The sequence below is a fragment of the Magnolia sinica genome, chromosome 3 (assembly GCF_029962835.1).
Source record: "Magnolia sinica isolate HGM2019 chromosome 3, MsV1, whole genome shotgun sequence".
Lineage (NCBI taxonomy): Eukaryota > Viridiplantae > Streptophyta > Magnoliopsida > Magnoliales > Magnoliaceae > Magnolia > Magnolia sinica.
The window spans coordinates 54121114-54128875 of record NC_080575.1 but is presented as its reverse complement, the minus strand read 5'-3'; the positions used below and the strand labels follow the sequence as shown (position 1 = coordinate 54128875).

General features: G+C 39.9%; 1 non-coding gene across 1 annotated transcript; it reads left to right on the top strand.

Moving 5' to 3' along the window:
• The first annotated feature begins 4669 nt into the window (after window positions 1–4669).
• Window positions 4670–4777, top strand: LOC131241778 (small nucleolar RNA R71). The gene has a single exon (XR_009169344.1). It is a non-coding gene; the product is annotated as a small nucleolar RNA R71 (small nucleolar RNA).
• Window positions 4778–7762: the final 2985 nt, after the last annotated feature.

Below are 7762 nucleotides of genomic sequence, written 5' to 3'. Positions count from 1 at the left end.
TCTTACCGAGTGCACGTTGCCCATCTTGATTAAAGCCTTATATCATCATTCCACTAGGGCGTAAGTCCGAGCTACGATACCCTAATTTTCCCAACATTGAGAGCGGTAAAAGGTTTACAGCGGACCCATTATCTATCATAAATCCGCTTGACCTTCTTCCCGTGTATGTGGCCTTCTATCATCAGTGGCCTATTGTGCTCTTCTTCACAGATCAAATCATCATCAGAAAAGGAGATGATTGAGAGGCAATTCTCTTGCTCCCCGTGCTCTTTGCGTTCTAACTCTGCTAATAAGGTTTCCCTGACATCGTGATTGGACAATGCTTGAACTAAATTCTGTCGGGACTCTTCTGACAATTTGAGAGCGTCATAGATGTTTAATCGAGCCGGTATGCCCTTCAAATGGCTTACCACATCATAGGTCACCTTTACTGCCTCGCTCTTTTCCTCTTCTTTATCAACATTGCTTTGGTTTTCAACGAATTCTTTTCTTGTGAGACCGGACATTTGCTTTGCTAGGCTTATCATTTTCTTTCCTAATCTTAGCATGATTATTGCTACCTTTTTCGTTGTATCACTATCTCCTTTCTCTTTCATACCCTGAATCCTTTCTCGGATCGTGGACATATTCATCATAGCCATTGCACCTCTTTCCTTCTCTTTTCCAATTACTATTTCTCCTCTATCCATCATTCACTGTATTATGCACTTCAATGTATAGCAGTTTTTTGTTGGATGTCCCACCAGATGATGATAGCGACAAAAGTCTCTCTCTCTGGTTTTTGTCACATCTTTAGGGTGTTTGGGTTCTGGTAATTCAAGCGTGCTGGCCTTCAACAGTTGGGTCATCATTGGAATGATATCTTCTTTATCGAATGTGAATCCCTCATGAGAATTGAGCATCCAAGACCTCTTCCCGCTATATCTATTTCTTGATTGGTTCCATTCTTCTTTTCGTTCCAGCCTTTTTTCCTTTACGTCCATAGCGTCTTTCCTTCTTTTATCATGGTCAATGGTGTTTACGGCCATTCTGCTGGATATTCTCCTAGCTGTTTCATGGTGGAATGCTGGCATCTTATGGATCATTAATTCCAGAGCATGAGCCTTGGTAGCCAAGTCACGGAAAGTCCTGATATCGGCACTGGTGAGTCCGAACTCGATTCCTGTTTCCATGGAATTCAAACACATTTTGACTTGTTCCTTTTCTTCTGGCAATTGTTTACACGCGGCTCCTAATGTCTTCTACCTGTCTATGAACTTTTCTACCAGTTCTCCTTCTTTTTGCTGCACAGAGGCCAATTCTGTAATACTAACATCTCGTTCTGAGGAGAAGAAATTTGAAATGAAAGTGTCCTGCATTTGCTCCCAAGTACGTATGGATCCCGGGGCTAGACTGGAGTACCATCGAAATGCCTTGTGCATCAGTGAGGACTCGAACAATCGTAAGCAATACTACGGTATCGTAGAGAAATTTCCCATACTGATAATGAAATACATTAAATGTTCTTCTGGTGATCCCTCTCCATTGAACTTTTGAAAGTCTGGCTGCTTGAAATTGGCTAGAAAGGGTATATCTTCTACCTCCTTGGGTATGGCGTTTGGTATCTAAAATGGCCCATATTTTTGCGTTCTCTTTCTATTCTGACAACTTCTTCGATGACTTGCCTCACTTCATCTTGTGTCATGGTTCTCGTGGATGGGATAGACCCTCTCGATCCCGCTCCTTGTGGTTGAGAGCATGCGGGTTGGTTTTCTTGTTCATTCATTGGCGGAGCTACTATCTGAGCTACATTATGTGCCAGGGTCGCCAAGGCTTCCCTAAGGTGCTTGCACTCTTCTATTAATGTCCTTTGTGTTTCCGCCATTGCATTCACACGCTCTTCTGTAGTCCGCATATCATCTTGTTTGTCCTAGCCATATATATTGTGGCCTCTCCACTCTTCGACGCAGTTGTAATTGGAGTGGAGCCGGAATATGTCAGTGTAATAGGTCTTAGGCGGAGAGGAGAGGAAGCAGTGTCGTTCAACTTCTGTACACTCCAAGTGCTATTGATCGATTGGGGCGACGTACACATTAGTGAACTTTCTTGGGGTGACACGGGCATCGACGAGCTTGCTATTAATGCCTTGTCTTTCTGCTCTTTCGACCACCTGCCCATGGAGTAATCAACGCTGGGAAGTCACGTGACGCGAATTGCAGAATCACTTATTCAGTATCGCAGGAGGGGCGAGCTCAGGATTTTTCCTAGCTACATTGCGCGTTACTGGCCCTCTGACTCTCGATGAAGACAAATTCGTTCTAGGGCTTCTTGAATTTTGTATTTTCATCCTACGAGACGTTACGACGGTCCATCCTTTATCGCCTTCCAGCGGTTGAGGTGAAGCAGATACAACCCCAACTGTCATTCGAGCTATGTATTCTGAAGTTCCATCCAGTATGTATTCTATTACGAATCTAGTTGGAGTGAAGCGGAAGCTCACTTTCCTTGCAGAAATTGCCATTGGTTGTACTTCGTAGTTGGATTTAGAAACTTCCTAGTATGAAACACAACTGTAATTAGTATTTGGTTAACCAGATAACCTATCTTAGAGATGAAGGGGGAGGATGTTCCCATTGAGAGTCACCATTTTGGCATCGAAAAGATGACAAAACATAATGAAAGCTCCATAATTATCCCAATGTTAATATCAAATAAGAACATATTCCCCAGCAGAGTCGCCATTTTGTTTCGACAAGAAAACAAATGTGTTCTATTTGGGAGATTATCTTATTTGAGTATAACAAAGAGAATGAACATGGATCAATCATCATATTATTATTGCTGAATTCATTTACATCCCTTTAATATCCCTTGATTCTAAGATAGGTCAAAAATAACAAGTTACAATTAGCAAGTTTTATATGTCCAATCTTAAATCCGGCAGCATCTCGACGCTATTTTAGCCATCTCTTAATACTTAGGAGGAATTGCTGAATTGATCAGCCGATCTTCAATAAGATAGAAATTTCGGCAGCATTCAGACGCTATTTCGATGATCTCCCAATACTTAGGAGAAATTTCTTCTTTCCAAAGAAGAACTTGTAGAGATGAAGGCTGGACTTGAATGCTCCTTGCAATTCCCACATTATGCTTGGCTGAATCATGAGCCTGTTGTGCGACCCGCGCAACCCATAAATGTGTTGCGCGATCCGCGCAACCCGAAAGAGATGTTGCGCGATCTGTGCAATGGATAGACACGTTGCGTGATCCGCGAAATCGAGCCTTCTCTCTGCTCTTTACCTTCAATTGCTCTACTCTATTCTCTGAAATCTTCGATCCCTAAAATGAGAGGGGGAATGGGGTATTTATAGGTTTTTTCACACGTGCCAATCCTCAATTCTTGTGCCCTTAGACCTATTTTGCATGTAGAGAAGGCCATTCATCACAACGCCTTTCTTTTGTTGATTACGTGATTCGTGCAACAGTGTTTACTGGTTGCGCGACCCATGCAACGGACTTCCTTGGTTGCGCGATCCGCGCAATGATGCCTTTTGGTTGCTCGACTCGCGTAACGGAGCTTCATTGTTACGCGGCTCGTACAACTGACTAAACTATTCTTCCATCCATCCCTTTCATTCTATATCCATCTTTCAATCTGGAATCTTTCTCCCCTTCATAATTTTTATGCTCCAATAGAGAGTTAGAGAGAGGTTTTGGTGCATTCAATTGTTGAGGGAATGACACAATTGACTTACTTTGAGGTTCCGGTTCTAACCCATGTGGAGCAATGCTAGGTCTATCATTCTCATCTATTACCAGGTCCTTAGGACTTTCAGCCCTTACTGGAATAGATTTGTCAATTATCTTCTCACTCCTAAGAGTGGTGATAGACTTAGCCCACTCCATCTGATTTAAAGAGCTCGAGTTACTTATTTCATATTGCAGTTTTAGATTGGGGAGAGGTTGAGCTAGAAGCATCCCTTTCTCCTTATTCACTAAGTGTGACTCAATCTTTTGAATTGATGTTGCAAACATTCCCATTGTTGATTTGAGATGCTAAAATGCTTGCACCGTATTTTGGTTGAATAGCTCTTGGTTTTACATGAACTTTTGAACCGTATCCTCTTGAGGCTTCTTTTGATTTAAGAATTGCGTGAGGCCCTCTTGTGGGTTAGCCGTTTGTCCATTCCTCCAACTGAAATTTGGGTGGTTCTTCTAGCTGGAGTTGTATGTATTTGAGGTGGGTCTTCTGAAAGGTCTTTAGTAGTTGTTTACGACATTTGATTGCTCATTTAATATCTCTTGAAAAGCAAGAATTGTTGGGCATTTCTCAGTTGTATGTACGTTATAAGTATAAATACCACAAACAACTTCCGCAGCCTTTTCGGGTTCTACCTTCTTAAGTTCTATGGCCTCGATTTTTCTTGTGAGTTTGGACATTCTTGCATTTATATCATCTTCCTCTTTTAAAACATAAGTTCCTCCCCTTTCCTTTGATTAAGTAGGCTTAGAAGTGGTGGTTTTTGAGAAGGTATCCCATGATTGTGCGTTTTTAGCAAGTTTATCAAAATAATCCCATGCATCATCGGCTTCCTTGTTCATGAATTCCCCATTACACATCATCTTCACAAATTGGCACATGGGTGAGGTCAATCCCTCATAGAAAATGCTTGTTATACGCCATGTTTTGTAGCCATATTGTGGACATGAATTAATGAGATCCTTAAATCGCTTCCAACATTAAAAGAAGGTCTTATCCTCTTTTTGCACAAAATTCATGATTGCTTTCCTAAAGGTATTTGTTTTATGATAGGGGAAAAACTTTTTAAGGAACTCCTTTGTCATCTCGGCCCATGTTCCAATGGACCTTGGTCTTAAGGAATGTAACCATGACTTAGCCTTTTCTTTCAAAGAGAAAGGAAACAATTTCAGTCTAACTGTGTCCTCAGACACGTTTGGGAAGTGCAATGTAGATATGATCTCATCAAACTCTTTCATATGCAAGTATGAAATTTTAGATTCTAGTCCATGAAATTTAAGGAGGAGTTGAATTACCCCTAGTTTAATATCCATAGTTCCTACATTCAATGGAAATATCATGCAGTAAGGTGTACTCACCCCTGCCGATTGTAAATAATCTCGTAGAGTAGGAGGCGGGGGTGCATTATGCACCTCATTTTTATCTTGAACTTCCTCACATGGAGGTTAAGGTTAAGGTTAAGGTTGATTTGTAGCCATCACTTCTATCGACTAAGAAGATCTCAAGTAGTGTCTAATCCCGTGATGGAATGACAACCCTTTAACTAATCCTCCTTCACTTAAGAGATAAAGGGTGTCGTCACGGACCCATTTGGGCATGAAACACTCTCAACCCTCAAATTCAGAATCTAACCTAGGATCTAAAAATTGAAAAGTAAAACAAATAAGAAATCTAAAATAAAGAGAGAGTTAGAACGAAGTTACCAGATAAGAGTTGCGAGGTTAAGATCCTACAAAACAGAGAATAAAGTTTCTAAAAACAATTTTAGAAAAAATCCTAACCTAAAAACATAATAGAAAAATAAACCCTAATCTTAACCTAATTCTAATACCAATCAATTCCAAAAAAAATGTAGCTGTAGTCCCCGGCAACGACACCAAAAACTTGTTCACAACCCCAAGTGTAGGGTCGCTATGCAATAATAACTTGGTAAGACCGAGGTCGAATCCACAGGGACTAAACTTGTACGTATTCTGAAATAATTAGAACTAGAACTAGAATAAGATCTAAATCTAAATTTGGAATAAAAGAGAGTAATTGTGATTAATGTTGATTAAAACTATCAATTGAAAGATGGGAACTAGGGTGCCAAGGATCCAGTTTAACTATCAGGATGTTACCTTACTTTGATTCAAGAGGCATAATTGGAATTAGAGTCCTATCCTATCCATTTGGAAGATAAAATAATTAAATCAAATCTGAACTTTTATTGGCTTAATTCTCAATGGAGGAGAATTGTGATGATTAAAAGGGATTCCATCACCCTACCATGCCCAGGAGACAATGGTGAACAACAAGATTTACCAATCTCATAATCTCAAAACAGGAAAAGAAGTTATCGAAAGCTATCACGACATCTTTTGTAATTTGAGTCACAATAAATCATAGAAAATTAAAAATATTCCTTTAATATCAAACTAGAAATCAATGATATTCATTAAGAACAGGAATCACAGCAAGAAAATCATCTAAACACGCTACAAGCTTCACCTCTTAGCTCTAGCTAAGAGATTTAGCCTACCATAGACATGATCGGATTTAAAACCTTAAAAGACAGCATTAAAAATAAATAAAGAATGAGGAAAAACTCTTGGGAGGCTGCTCCACCCTTTGGCTCTGCTCCTTGTAACCTTAGATATCCCTAGAAGTCCTTAAGAAACCCATATTTATAGCCTTGTCTGTCTAATTTTGCAAAACAGCCTCAAATTTACGTGGTCTGCGTAAAATCTGTGTAATGCTTCGATGTCATCGAACAACCTTCGATGTCATCGAGGAATGTATCTAATTTTTCCAGCAACTAAACTCAATTTTCATGTAATTCTTCGATGTCATTGAACACTGGTTTCGATGTCATCGACCGGAGTTCGATGTCATCGAGAAATGCATCCAATTGTCCAACAATAAAACTTGATTTTCATGTAATTCTTCGATGTAATCTACCGGTGGTCGATGTCTTTGAAGACTAGCTTCGATGTCATCTAACAGCCTTCAATGACATAGAAGTTTAGATTTTGTGAATTTCTGCACTAATTTCTGCACTTTGTACTTCCGATTTTCTTCTTTCTCCACTTAGTTTTCTTGAATCTTTGGGTCTTGAAATCTTCAATCTTGGTCTTCTAAGATCCAGCCCTTGCCTTGGTGATTCTTGAGCATCAAATCCATGCTTTTAACATTCTTTTCAATCCAAGCTCTTAAACTCACCTCGCATTACAAACATGTATAAAATATACCCATTAACCATCATCATGTTCATAAAACCAATATATAAATAGGGGAAAATATACAGTATTTGACACTCAACATCGACTATGACCAAACAGTGTTAGAAGACTGTGGAGTCGTGATCCGCATAATGAGTTATGGGGTGGGTCCATATAACTGGGCACTTATATAGAAACAATTATTGATTATGCGTGTCAACTCTCATTTCATCCGCCTTGGCAATAATCAGCCTGTTCATACATCTTACTGTTCGATGCGATGGTGGACACATCCATTCTTTCTTATCCGCCACTATCATTCGGTAAACTATCCACTTTGGGTGTCTCCTCCAAGGCTGAGGAATTATAGGCCTGAGTAGGGCATTGGTTATATAGTAGAAAGGGAACATGCCCTTGCCCTTGGCCTGAGAATGATAAAAGGAGATGACACTCTGGTGTTCATTGTCTGGTACACATCTCCTTAATATTTGGTCTGGGCAATATTTAAACAAATATGGATTGTCCCAAAAGAATTTGCGTACCTCGGTAAAGAATTTCTTCTTATCTTGCGCATCTAATGTGTTGGCGTGAAACCTATAACAAGATAATTAGTAATATCTGTAAACCAAGGTGAATGAGAGACTTTGAACAATTGTTCATTAGGGAACATGTCATTTATGTGTGTCGCCTCAAGGGAATCGAAAAGATCAAGGTGGGAAAGTGGTCAGCCACTACGTTCTCTACTCCCTTTTCATCTTTTATTTCCAAATCAAATTCTTGGAGTAGGAGGATCCATCTTATCAGGCGGGGCTTAGCATCATTC